Here is a 13,802-nt window from a genome sequence, read left to right on the forward strand (position 1 = left end):
TAATCCCATTATGCCCTACTTTCCTTCATATCAGGCACAGGAGAGGATCAAGACTCAGGTCACCCCACACCACCTAGACTTTTGTTCCTACACACTCTGTATATCCCCACATTGATACCATCCCCCTTTCCCAATTTTCAAAATCCTTTGATTGTGTCCTCTAGACACATTATCATTAGCAAAACATCCTATTTCCTCAATATTGTTTTTGCACACTTTCTTCCCATTTCCTGCCTCAACGGATCTCTCTTTGCCAGGAGTTCTGTTCTCGCTCCAGGCCTTACCATTTACCATTGGGAGGAACTCAAGGCGTCAGCTGGGCTGCATTTCTTTCTGGAAATTTGAACGGGAAAATCTGTTTCCCAGTCTTTCTTTACAAGCTTCTAAAGTCTGCCTTTAGAAAGGCAATGCCAAAGAATGCTCAAACCACCGCACAATTGCACTCATTTCACACGCTAGTAAAGTAATGCTCAAAATTCTCCAAGCCAGGCTTCAGCAATATGTGAACCGTGAACTTCCTGATGTTCAAGCTGGTTTTAGAAAAGGCAGAGGAACCAGAGATCAAATTGCCAACATTCGCTGGACCACCGAAAAAGCAAGAGAGTTCCAGAAAAACATCTATTTCTGCTTTATCGACTATGACAAAGCCTTTGACTGTGTGGATCACAATAAACTGTGGAAAATGCTGAAAGAGATGGGAATACCAGACCACCTGACCTGCCTCTTGAGAAACCTATATGCAGGTCAGGAAGCAACAGTTAGAACTGGACATGGAACAAAAGACTGGTTCCAAATAGGAAAAGGAGTACGTCAAGGCTGTATATTGTCACCCTGTTTATTTAACTTATATGCAGAGTACATCATGAGAAACGCTGGACTGGAAGAAACACAAGCTGGAATCAAGATTGCTGGGAGAAATATCAATAACCTCAGATATGCAGATGACACCACCCTTATGGCAGAAAGTGAAGAGGAAGTAAAGAGCCTCTTGATGAAAGTCAAAGTGGAGAGTGAAAAAGTTGGCTTAAAGCTCAACATTCAGAAAATGAAGATCATGGCATCTGGTCCCATCACTTCATGGGAAATAGATGGGGAAACGGTGGAAACAGCATCAGACTTTATTTTTGGGGGCTCCAAAATCACTGCAGATGGTGATTGCAGCCATGAAATTCAAAAATGCTTACTCCTTGGAAGGAAAGTCATGACCAACCTAGACAGCATATTCAAAAGCAGAGACATTACTTCGACAACAAAGGTCCGTCTAGTCAAGGCCATGGTTTTTCCTGTGGTCATGTATGGATGTGAGAGTCGGACTGTGAAGAAGGCTGAGCACCGAAGAATTGATGCTTTTGAACTGTGGTGTTGGAGAAGACTCTTGAGAGTCCCTTGGACTGCAAGGAGATCCAACCAGTCCATTCCGAAGGAGATCAGCCCTGGGATTTCTTTGGAAGGAATGATGTTCAAGCTGAAACTCCAGTACTTTGGCCACCTCATGGGAAGAGTTGACTCATTGGAAAAGACTCTGATGCTGAGACGGATTGGGGGCAGGAGGAGAAGGGGACAACAGAGGATGAGATGGCTGGATGGCATCACTGACTCGATGGACGTGAGTCTGAGTGAACTCCGGGAGTTGGTAATGGACAGGGAGGCCTGGCGTGCTGTGATTCATGGGGTCGCAAAGAGTCAGACACGACTGAGCAACTGAAGTGAACTGAACCTTTTAAGTTATCAGGTAACAACAAATTAAAACTACAAAAAATTCACTAGCTTTATAGCAGAAGAGTTATTAATTTGAAACACTAATAATTTCAAGTGTTGTTGAGGACGAAGAGAAACAAGAACTCATGTACAATGCAGGTTGAAGTGTAAATTGATTCAACCACTTTGGAAAACTAAACTAGGAAGCATCTACAAGAGCTAAACATCCAAATACTCTGAGACTCAGCATGTTCCCCCTTGGTTATTTATCCAGCAGAAAGGCATACATATGTGCCAAAAAACATGCTCAAGAATGTTCACAGCAGAACTGTTTATAGTAGTCAAAAACTGACAATAAACCAAATGTTCATCAACCGTACAATGGATGAATAAATTGCGGTATATACAAATAATGAAGTATTACAAAGCAATGAAAAAGGATGAGCTACTGCCATATGAATCAATATGAATGACTCCTGCCAACAAGATGTTGATCATAAAAAAAATTAAGTTCAAAAACAGACAATACCAATGAATACTGAATCAAGCCAGAATAACAGTTACCTTTGGGAGAGCATGATGACTGTCAGGGGACATGAAGGAGGCTCCAGGATTGATGAAAATGTTCTATATCTTGACCTTGGTATTCATATTGGTTAAACAAATGTTCACTTCATAAAATTTCATCAAAATGACACTCAGTATTTATGGACTGTATAACATGCATGTTTTAATTCAATAAAAAGCATTTAAAAGTTAGCAATACTACATCAGTCCCTTGATCTGTTTTTAATTTTTTGGTTATTTTACTTGGTTAAACTGAAGTCTAGTAGAACTAGGTTTCTATTATCAGTCTGCCTCCTACTTGGGTACTAAAAGTCATATTTACTTTCTTTTTCTGGACAATTACTGAAGAATAGTCTTATGTGTGGATCCTTCCCACATTATGAGGGCAACAAAAGTCTGCCCTGAAGTTAAGACTTTTATGTACAAACTAGATAATTCTAAGATAGTATTTTTTCTCAATATATACATAATCAACTTTCTATATTGAGTTACAAATCACCAGTTCCCACAGTCTGTATCTGGAAAAAAGGAGGTAAGAAAACACAAAGCTTCTGAGGCTTAGCATCTAAGCTCTGGTCTAGCTAAATTTGAAAAGTCAAAGTCACTCAGTCATCTCCAACTCTTTGAGACCCCACAGACTATACACATTCAATTCTCCAGGCCAGAATACTGGAGTGGGTAGCCTTTCCCTTATCCAGGGGATGTTCCCAAACCAGGGATCAAACCCAGGTCTCCTGCATTGCAGGTGGATTCTTTACCAGCTGAGCAACAAAGGAAGCCAAATTTGAAAAAGCATATCAAAACAAGGTGTAAGCATAATGCTGCTCTGAAATAAAATGAATTATTAAATGTAAAGTGCTTTAAAAATTATGCATGCTAAGTCGCTTCGTGTCCAACTCTGTGTGACCCCATAGACGGCAGCCCACCAGGCTCCTCTGTCCATGGATTCTCCAGGCAAGAACACTGGAGTGGGTTGCCATTTCCTCCTCCAATGCATGAAAGTGAAAAGTGAAAGTGAAGTCGCTCAGTAGTGTCCGACTCTGTGTGACCCCATGGACTGCAGCCTACCAAGCCTCTCCGTCCATGGGATTTTCCAGGCAAGAGTACTGGAGTGGGGTGCCATTGCCTTCTCCAAAAATAATGCATATCACACTGTAAATGCCCACCAGTAAGTCTGCAATTCTTTATACCCAGTTGGAAAAACATTATAACAGATCCTTACTCTTGAATTTCCTTCAAAATATTTAAGATAATAAAAAATAGATCTACTTTAAAAAAAAACGTATTTATGGAGCAAAGGGAAAATTTAATAGATTTTTATTAAAACAAGGTGAAGTGAACATTAAAGAAAAGTACACGATAGATGAAAACTTAATAAACTATACCTAAGATTTTTTTTAAGTTCTAAATTATACTACTATTTAACTATGATGTTAGGAGAACTCCTATATATACTTTATCCAGTCTGCCAAATTTTAACATCTGCATCGTCATCTTCACATATAGATAAACATATTTTCTGAAACATTTGAGAGTAAGGTGTGTATACCATGCCCTTTTACTTCCAAATACTTAAACGTGTACCTAAGAACAAAGATATCCTTTTATAATCTATTTTTTAAAAGGAGTAAATAAAGTCCTTAAGGGCTTTCTTCTTCCTCCAGTTTTGTCATGTATTAGATTTAGCCATTGTATCTCCTGAGCAGAAGATATTAAAGAGGTGCCAAGAATACACAGAAGAACTATACAGAAAAGATATTCACAACCCAGATAATCACAATGGTGTGATCACTCACCTAGAGCCAGACATCCTGGAATGTGAAGTCAAGTGGGCCTTAGGAAGTATCACTACAAACAAAGCTACTGCAGGTGATGGAATTCCAGTTGAGCTATTTCAAATCCTGAAAGATGATGCTGTGAAAGTGCTGCACTCAATATGCCAGCAAATGTGGAAAACTCAGCAGTGGCCACAGGACTGGAAAAGGTCAGTTTTCATTTCAATCCCAAAGAAAGGCAATGACAAAGAATGCTCCAACTACTGCACAACTGCACTCATCTCACACACTAGTAAAGTAATGCTCAAAATTCTCCAAGCCAGGCTCCAGCAATACATGAACCATGAACTTCCAGCTGTTCAAGCTGGTTTTAGAAAAGGCAGAGGAACCAGAGATCAAATTGCCAACATTCACTGGATCACTGAAAAAGCAAGAGAGTTCCAGAAAAATATCTATTTCTGCTTTATTGACTATGACAAAGCCTTTGACTGTGTGGATTACAATAAACTGTGGAAAATGCTGAAAGAGATGGGAATACCAGACCACCTGACCTGCCTCTTGAGAAACCTGAATGCAGGTCAGGAAGCAACAGTTAGAACTGGACATAGAACAGACATAGAACAACAGACTGGTTCCAAATAGGAAAAGGAGTACGTCAAGGCTGTATACTGTCACTCTGCTTATTTAACTTATATGCAGAGTACACCATGAGAAACGCTGGGCTGGAGGAAGCACAAGCTGGAATCAAGATTGCCGGGAGAAATATCAATAACCTCAGATATGCAGATGACATCACCCTTATGGCAGAAAGTGAAGAAGAACTAAAGGGCCTCTTGATGAAAGTGAAAGAGGAGAGTGAAAAAGTTGGCTTAAAGCTCAACATTCAGAAAATGAAGATCATGGCATCCGGTCCCATCACTTCATGGCAAATAGATGGGGAAACAGTGGAAACAGTGGCTGACTTTATTTTGGTGGGCTCCAAAATCACTGCAGATGGTGATTACAGCCATGAAATTCAAAGATGCTTACTCCCTGGAAGCAAGGTTATGACCAACCTAGACAGCATATTAAAAAGCAGAGACATTATTTTGTTAAAAAAGGTCCATTTAGTCAAGGCTATGGTTTTTCCAGTGGTCATGTATGGATGTGAGAGTTGGACTATAAAGAAAGCTGAGTGCCGAAGAATTGATGCTTTTGAACTGTGGTGTTGGAGAAGACTCTTTGAGAGTCCCTTGGACTGCAAGGAGATCCAACCAGTCCATCCTAAAGGAAATCAGTCCTAGGTGTTCATTGGAAGGAATGATGTTGAAGCTGAAACTCCAATATTTTGGCCACCTGATACAAAGAGCCGACTCATTTGAAAAGACCCTGATGTTGGGAAAGAGGGAAGGCAGGAGGAGAAGGGGACGACAGAGGATCAGATGGTTAGATGGCATCACCGACTCAAAAGACATGAGTTTTGGTAAATTCCGGGAGTTGGTGATGGACAGTGAGGCCTGGTGTGCTATGGTTCATGGGCTTGCAAAGAGTTGGACATGACTGAATGACTAAACTGGAACACCTTTTAAATTATCTTGTCTTTATAAGGTATTCTGCAAGACACAATTTTAAAACATAGGTTCTTGAGCAAATCAAACAGGGAAGTTTAATTAAAAAAGAGATTCAATTGAAGAGTTGGGAAAAGCTTCAGAAGACTTAGATGAGAATATGTAAAACTTTATACTCAAGAGTGGCTTTAGTATATATATATATATTTTAAAGGTTTATTATCAAAAGGTTTCCAGATTTGATACTGCTAAATCTTATCCTCAAGATGTCAAAAATTATTGTAACTTAGAAAAATTAAAAATTATTAATTTAACAGACAAATCTGGCCAATGATTTGATAGCTATCTGTAAGGAATGAATTCAGAAATGGATTCAGAAAAAATTACTGTTTTCATCAAAATTCTCTCCTACAGTAATAAAAAGACACCTAATCCCGGTAAGCAAATCTTTAAATGAACTGGAATTATTGTGATCATGCATAGAAAGAATAGCTATTTGAGATATAAGATATCGTGTACTTTTACTCAACAAACATTGACTCTGTGCCAACTACGTGCCAGATCTACAATAGCTACAAAGAGATCAGTAGTTTAAAAAAAAATTAGGCATGGTACTCACCCTTAAGAAACTTATAATTTAGCAAACCTAAGATTCCTACTTTCAGACAGGAAAGGTATTATTTTTCTCTATTCTGAAAACAAAGTAACTAGGATGCAGAGTGGTAAATGTGTCAAACTGCACAGAACTGTGAAATGTTCTAGAGACACAAGAAGTTAGTAATAGTTGCTCAGTCATGTCTGACTCTACAAACCCATGGACAGAAGCCTGCCAGACTTCTCTGTCCATGGAATTCTCCAGGCAACAATATTGGAGTGGGTTGCCATTTCCTTGTCCAGGGGATCTTCTCAACCCAGGGAAAGAACCTGGGTCTCCCACATCACAGGCAGATTCTTTACCATCTGAGCCACCAGGGAAGCCACAGAAAAGAAGAGCACAAGAAAGGCAGATTCTAAAATTGTCATCTTAAATCTCCTAATAGAGGACTTAATTTGCCTCTGTCAGGCTGTAGAAGACTCCTTAAAAATATCCTCCAATCTATCCCTTGACTCCAAAAGGGACCATGTTCCTTAATCCCCAATGTACATACTAGCCTTGTTCCACTGAGTCAGTCACCAGCTACTTTCCAAATAATATATTAGTGCTGCTAAGTCACTTCAGTCGTGTCTGATTCTGTGCGACCCCAGAGACAGCAGCCCACCAGGCTCCCCCGTCCCTGGGATTCTCCAGGTAAGAACATTGGAGTGGGTTGCCATTTCCTTCTCCAATGCATGAAAATGGAAAGTGAAAGTGAAGTCGCTCAGTTGTGTCCGACCCTCAGCGACCCCACCGACTGCAGCCCACCAGGCTTCTCCATCCATGAGATTTTCCAGGCAAGAGTACTGGAGTGGGTTGCCATTGCCTTCTCGGAATATATTAGTACTTTTACATAAAAATATGATAACAGATATAGCTCCTTCATAGAAACAGATAATGTCCTTTTACAGATAAACTCCTTACATAGGAAAAAACAGAAGCTGCACAAAAGGTATATACTACTAGATAGTTTTAGAATGGATGTGATAAAAAATATGCAAATCGAAGACTGGCTGGTCATAGTGGTTCTTTAATAATTTAACTGTGTCAGTGATAGGCTATAGTAGGCCATATGAGTGAGTGAAGTTTGGTTCTTTTCAAAGTTGTATGTAACCTAATACCTTTTCATTCAATTAGTGTGAGGAATGCCACGACTAGAAGAAATAGGATGAAGAGTGTTAGAATGTTAATTTTAAACATTCTGTTAGGAGGAGAGTTGAACCTCTAATAATAACGATTTTTTTATACAATTACTAGGCTCTGCAGTCTAACCTGTGTTCTCTGGCAGGGTGTTTTCATGAATTAAGATTATATCATTAATTAGTTTTAAGGTGCTTTTGAAAAGTAGGCCTTATTTTCATCTTTTTGTACTGGGAGAAATATATAATAGAAACTGACTTGGATTACTCTGGTGTAAACTCATATTACATAGGACTTTAACTATTGAATAAATGAATATTTAATACTGGTTATGCCATTGGGATGTCCTGACCCAACATCAAGATTCTAAACCCTACTGTTGATATGAACTCTAGAGTAGGACTATGCTGTTATCTGTAGTATAACTTGCTCCGTTGATCAATTTTTTGGATCAGTAAGGGATCAAACATTTTGACTATTTGGTCTAAATTTTAATCATTCAGAGACTTTTTTGTTCTCTGAGATCATCCCAAACAAAACCGCTAACCCATATAAAAGTTTTATTATCCCACGATGATTTAGTTCATTGTAGTGGGGTGGGGGGGGGGCATTAATTAAATAAAGCTCCGTACAGGCCTCTGGTCTTATTTTGTTATTCCCACCTCTTCATAGGAAGGTCAATTTCACTGATTAAGAGATAAGAAAACCCTGTGTGGCCACTCACACAAGTCTTTATTCAGAAAACAAGTGATTATGCTGCCTTTCACGGTCAGGATAATAGATGTCACTGGGCAAGCAGTGCCTTTAATACTAGTCAGGCTAGAGGTGATACTCTCAGTAAATAGGCAAGGTTTGTACTTGTTGAGTTCCTTTTACTTTTTTAAAATCTTTTGGTAGGTGCATACCTCTGTCAGGTTGAGACTAATTTTAATAAATAATTTAACACTGACTTAGATTTGTTGTTAACTACCAGTGATTCTATTACTTATATAAGCTTATGCAAGAAGAAATATTTCCTGTTAGTCATATTAACATTACTGTTTCTTTTAATTAATAGACTAGTCCAATATTAAACTAGGAGTCGATTTATTGTTGGTATTAAGGTAAATGTGTTGCCAAGCTTGAACGCTTAATCGATGGCTGTTTTTTAAGGCAACTATGGTGTTATTTTTACTCTCTAGATAAGGTTGTATCCTGTTTCTAAGGAGTTGAAACTTTTTAGATTAACATTTAAAAATACATTAAAATTTCTGATTTTTTAATAGTTTGTAAAGTTGAACTATGATTTAAGATTTTTTTTTTTGGACAACCAGCTCTCATCAGGCTTGTTAGGCTTGTCACCTCTACTTATAAATCTTCTCAGAATTTTGCTATATAGATGAGTTTGTTCTAATAAACTGTTCATAAGGAGCTCATCTGGCTTCTGGGGATTTAAGTTCTTTGTTAAAAATTTCCTAGTTAAATCATTATACAAAATGTAAAAGGGGAAAGGTTTGGGTTTTTTTTATTACTTTTAATGCTTTTTTTAAAAAATCAGGCCCTTACAGTATTTTCTACATAGCACTCCAAATTTTTAAATTTCCATCTCTTATACTTTAAATACTGGGTGAATAATTTATCTAATCTGCTTATAACAGTTGAATTTGTGGGAAATTTGGGACAAATTTAAAGTATCCATAAACTATGAAACTCCTGAGGGTAAAATAAACTAGGTGCTTTTATTTACGCTATCCTTTGATTTATTCAAGCACACTTTCTAGTATGCTTCCCTCAGTAATACTTTATCTCCTCATATGTGTTTGGTACTTGCTAAGAGATTATAAAGATTATTAATAATTGAGGAGCGTGATGGATGGAGTGTACATGCTTGATGGCCTGATTTAACTAGGCACCCTATTCTTAATTTACTACCATAGCCTCCTTTGGTTTTCAGTTTCATAAAAACTTTTGTATAATGAGAAACATGCTCTTGAAATAGAAAATATAGTCCATTTCCTCCCATCCTACAAGTTACATTTTGACCTAACATTTTTATGTGTAATAATTACACTATTATTCCTTTTTAAGAGTTTGCTGAAAACAGCAGTATATAGACTGAATTAGCAAATGCTGGTGAGGTTTATCAGAGTTTATCAATCATAGAGCAGGCTCCTCTAGAGGGGTATGAAGCACCATCAAGTCTCTCGAGTTTTAAGCTACTGCTAATAGAACTCTGGCAAATAATTTTGTTACTGTAATTATCTGAGTTTAGGGCTAAGCATAATGGGTTATCTAATCCTGGATTGAGTCTTAGCTGTCGTGTGATCAAGAACTGTTAAAGTCACTTCTGTAGTTTATTTTTATTTTAGCTATAGCTTTTTACAGTTTAGCTAGAACTTTTTTATTATTCTTTAACACAATTTACACTGGTTTTCTATTAACTTGAGTTAATCATATGACCGTGGTGGCTAGCACAAAATTTACCAACCCTAAATTACATAACTAAGTCCAATTTTCATTAATGGCTTAATTTTTATCACTGCTGTTTCCCATGAGGGTATGGCTTAAGCAAGGCAATATGACCTACTATTTTTGTGTGCTTGATATCTGCTTCTTTTAATCATGATTTAGAGGACAGTCTGTTTAAGCAGGATTCCCAGCTGGTGCTAGTGGTAAAGAACCTGCCTGCCAATTCAGGAGACATAAGAAACGTGGGTTCGATCCCTGGGTTGAGAAGATCCCCTGGACGAGGGCACGGCAACCCACTCCAGTATTCTTGCCTGGAGAATCCCATGGACAGAGGAACCAGGCGGGCTATAGTCCACTGGGTTGCAAAGCTGGACACAACTGAAGCAACTTGCACACACGCACTGCTTAAGACATTGTGGTATCACTAAAACGTGGTAAAAAACTGAGAGTACTATTTTAATTTTCTTCCTAATATGTCCATTTACATTCACTTTAGAAGAGAAGTAATACCAGAATCAACTTATTGCCTGCTTGAAAACAGCAACACAGGTCTAATGAGAATATGGATTACACTTCCCAAGATAGAAAAAAAGTGTAAGTTCAGTCACTGAGAATTGGTTATTAACTCTTACCTCCCTCTAATTTCCCCCAACTCATTTCTTATCTTAGCACTCAATCTATAAATACTTTTCCAACTAGGTAGAACAGAGGTCAGCTAACTTACTCTATGCTGCTGCTAAGTCGCTTCAGTCGTGTCTGACTCTGTGCGACCCCATAGACGGCAGCCCATCAGGCTCCTCCTTCCCTGGGATTCTCCAGTCAAGAATACTGGGGTGGGTTGCCATTTTCTTCTCCAGCTTACTCTATGAAGGGTCATAAAGTAAATATTTTTGGCTTTCTGGGCCCTAAGGTCTCTGATGCAACTCCCTAACTCTGCCTCTATAGCCTGAAAACAGCCATACACAATGTGTAAAAAAATTAAGATCGGCTGTATTTTAATAAAGCTTTATTCATAAACAGTAAACCTGAGTTTCATATAATTTCAACATATTGCAAAGTAGTCTTCTTCTTCCAGGAATTTTTTCCATCAACCATTTAAAAATGTAAAGACTATTCTTAGTTCACAGGTCATACAAAACAGGCAGTAGACTGGATTTGGTAGTGTGCAAACCCTGGATGGACAGACCTGCTTATAAGCTGGAGTTGTAGCAGGTGACTGGCCCGTCTTTACCTCAGTCAACGGATGTCTAAACCTAAAACCTGACATGAAATAATTCTTATTCTACTTTTCATTCATTTGCAAATCACCTTTCTCTCAACAACAACAACAAAAAAAAGACACACTGTAGCTCTTACTTTCAGATGGTAACTTTTAAGAATTTCAAGAACTGCTGAAATACATCTGGATATCAATTATCTTTCAATAATTTTTCACTTCTCTTGAGAATAAAAATTCTAAAGATAAATAAAAGCTATCAAAGAAGGTAGCAGTCTATGCTCTAAATGTTTTTATAATAATTGGTCCTATGCTCCTTGCAAGGAGATTGCAAACCTCATTGTACCCAATATTTATGTCAGGAAAAAAAAAAAAACAAGAAGAGAAGGCATACTTCTGAGCTCAAAATGAAGACTGAAGATATCTAGTGAAACTCACCAAGTTGTAAAGATTCATCTAAGAGGAATGCAGAATTTTCCAAAGGCATCTAACACTGTGACAAAATCAGCTTCTAAGTTTCAGCAGCTTTACAGGAAAAATAAAAAATAAAAAAATCCATGAAACAAGGGCAGCTGTGGAAATAATATTAACCAAGTTCTAAGTAACAATACTGCCAGTATTTTTTTTTCCATCCAAGTATACCACATTAATTGAGGTCTCCTATGTGCCAGGAATTGGGGATGCAGCAATGAACACGTCAGATTCTATCAACCCCTCTGGAGCTCAGTCTGTAGGGTTACTCCAAATGGGATGAAAGGTTTTAAAACCATGATGGTGTGAAAGGGGAGCATGGCAGAGATACAAACTAGTCTGGTGGGAATTTATTAGAAAATGTCTCCTAGAAAAGAGGCAATTAATGCAAGCATGAGTAGGATCTGACCAAATAAAGCAACTGGGGAGGGGAGAGAAAGAACATATTACATTAAGGGGAACAGCATGTTCAAAGGGGCAGATGTAGGAGAGGATATGGCATCTGTGTGAAAGTAAAAGAAGTCGAGTATGGCTGCTCAGAGTAAGAAAAGAGATGAGAAGGTCATTCTCTGAGATGAGACATGGCCAAAGGAAGAAAGCAAGGTATTAAAACAATTTGCCCTGTATCACTCAGTCACACAGAGCTAACAGGCAGAGTTCATTTTAAGCCCTCACCACTTGACTGCAATATAATTACCATTCTGCAGCTCTTCTCAGTCCTCTATCATCAAGGGTCTTAGAAGAGGACTCCTGGAAAGAAAGTTGATGGAAAGTCTTAAGGAGGATGATCCTTTTGTGGAGCTTTTGCAAGGGCTTGAGAGAAAACCTCACTATGAATGGAAGAACTGATCAACTAACCATCAGGAGCCCTCCTGCAAAATGAAGGAAAAGAAGAGTCCCAGCACCATCCTCAATTACTAGTGAATAGTTGTCAAGCATTTTATTATGTGTCAAGTCTAGTTGTAAGTGCTTTACATGTATTAACTAATTTAATCCTCACAACATCCCTATGAGATAGGTGCTTTTTATTACTCTCTATTTCCAGTATGGTTTTATGAACAGTCCAATTATCATCATTAATTTTTATTAACAATTGAAATGAAAATTATTAGAAATGTTAAAGATACTTCTTTCCACCATATTAAAAGAATTTTAATTACCCTTCAATAGGAAAAGTACTATTTTAAAGATTGATTAACAAAAACAAAAGATTTCACATTAATTGGGTTATTTCTCTTTTAACTAGCAGTTCCGTTAGACAAGGAGTTGGAAATTCTGTTCCTTGTTCATTCATTCACTTACTATGATAGGTTCTACATATCCAATGATAACAGGGAAAAAACACCAAATTCCTGCCCTCATGGAGTTTTACTCACTGAAATGAAAATTGATACCCCCTAGCAATTACATTTTTATAACATATCCTACTTATAAAATGTTCTTATGTAAAGAATCAAACTCTTTGCTTTTTCCAGTTTTTCTATAGTAAAGTACAAATGTGAGAACTGGACCATAATAAAGTTGAGTGCCAAAGAATTGATGCTTTCGAATTGTGGTGCTGGAGAAGACTCTTGAGGGTCTATTGGACTGCAAGGAGATCCAACCAGTCAATCCTAAAGGATATTGACACTGAATATTTACTGCAAGGAGTGATGCTGAAGCTGAAGCTCTAATACTTTGGTGACCTGATGTTAAGAGCCAGTTCACTGGAAAAGACCCTGATGCTGGGCAAGACTGAGGGCAGGAGGAGAAGGGGGCAACAGAGGATGAGATCACTGGATGGCATCACCGACTCAATGAACATGAGTTTGAGCAAACTGCAGGAGATAGTGAAGGACAGGGAAGCCTGACATGCTGCAGTTCATGGGGTCACAAAGAATCAAACATAACTTAGCGACTAAAGAACAACAACAAAGAGTCAAACTACAGTATCAAATCTTTATATTGTATATTCTTAACAGTTGCAGTGTCACATCCAGGGGTGAAAAAAATCTTCAGTAGAAATTAAAACGGTTTCTTGCCTTCCAAAGCACAATGCTCTACTCTTGGGTCTCATGGAGCAGACAATAAAGGAAAAAAAAATGTCTAAAAAGGGCCTTTAAAGGAGTAATAATGAAAAAAAAGCTTGAGAAACACTGCTTTAGAGCAAACGTTCCATTTAAATCAATACAGAAAAGAAGTAAAATGACATCAAGAAGAAGAAACCAGATAAATTCAGAATGAGAAATATTTTATAGAACTGACCTAGTTTCATATATATATATATATATATATATATATATATATAACACACACACACACACACA

At 37.8% G+C, this 13,802-nt stretch overlaps 1 protein-coding gene across 12 annotated transcripts in view; it reads right to left on the minus strand.

The window, feature by feature from the left end:
* CLOCK (clock circadian regulator) overlaps positions 1-13,802 on the minus strand; it is a 111,255-nt gene that overhangs the window by 79,574 nt on the left and 17,879 nt on the right. For 3 of the 12 annotated variants that reach the window (XM_070372421.1, XM_070372423.1, XM_070372425.1), the window contains exons 3-4: positions 12,194-12,246; positions 11,464-11,550 (exon numbers count right to left, since the gene is read on the minus strand). The exons of 7 other annotated variants lie outside the window; for them this stretch is intronic. The gene's annotated coding sequence lies outside the window, so the exon portion shown is untranslated. The remainder of the gene's footprint in view (positions 1-11,463; positions 11,551-12,193; positions 12,247-13,802) is intronic. 2 more of the 12 variants (XM_070372422.1, XM_070372424.1) reach the window with 1 other exon arrangement.

This window comes from Bos mutus, chromosome 6 (assembly GCF_027580195.1).
Source record: "Bos mutus isolate GX-2022 chromosome 6, NWIPB_WYAK_1.1, whole genome shotgun sequence".
Taxonomy (NCBI): domain Eukaryota; kingdom Metazoa; phylum Chordata; class Mammalia; order Artiodactyla; family Bovidae; genus Bos; species Bos mutus.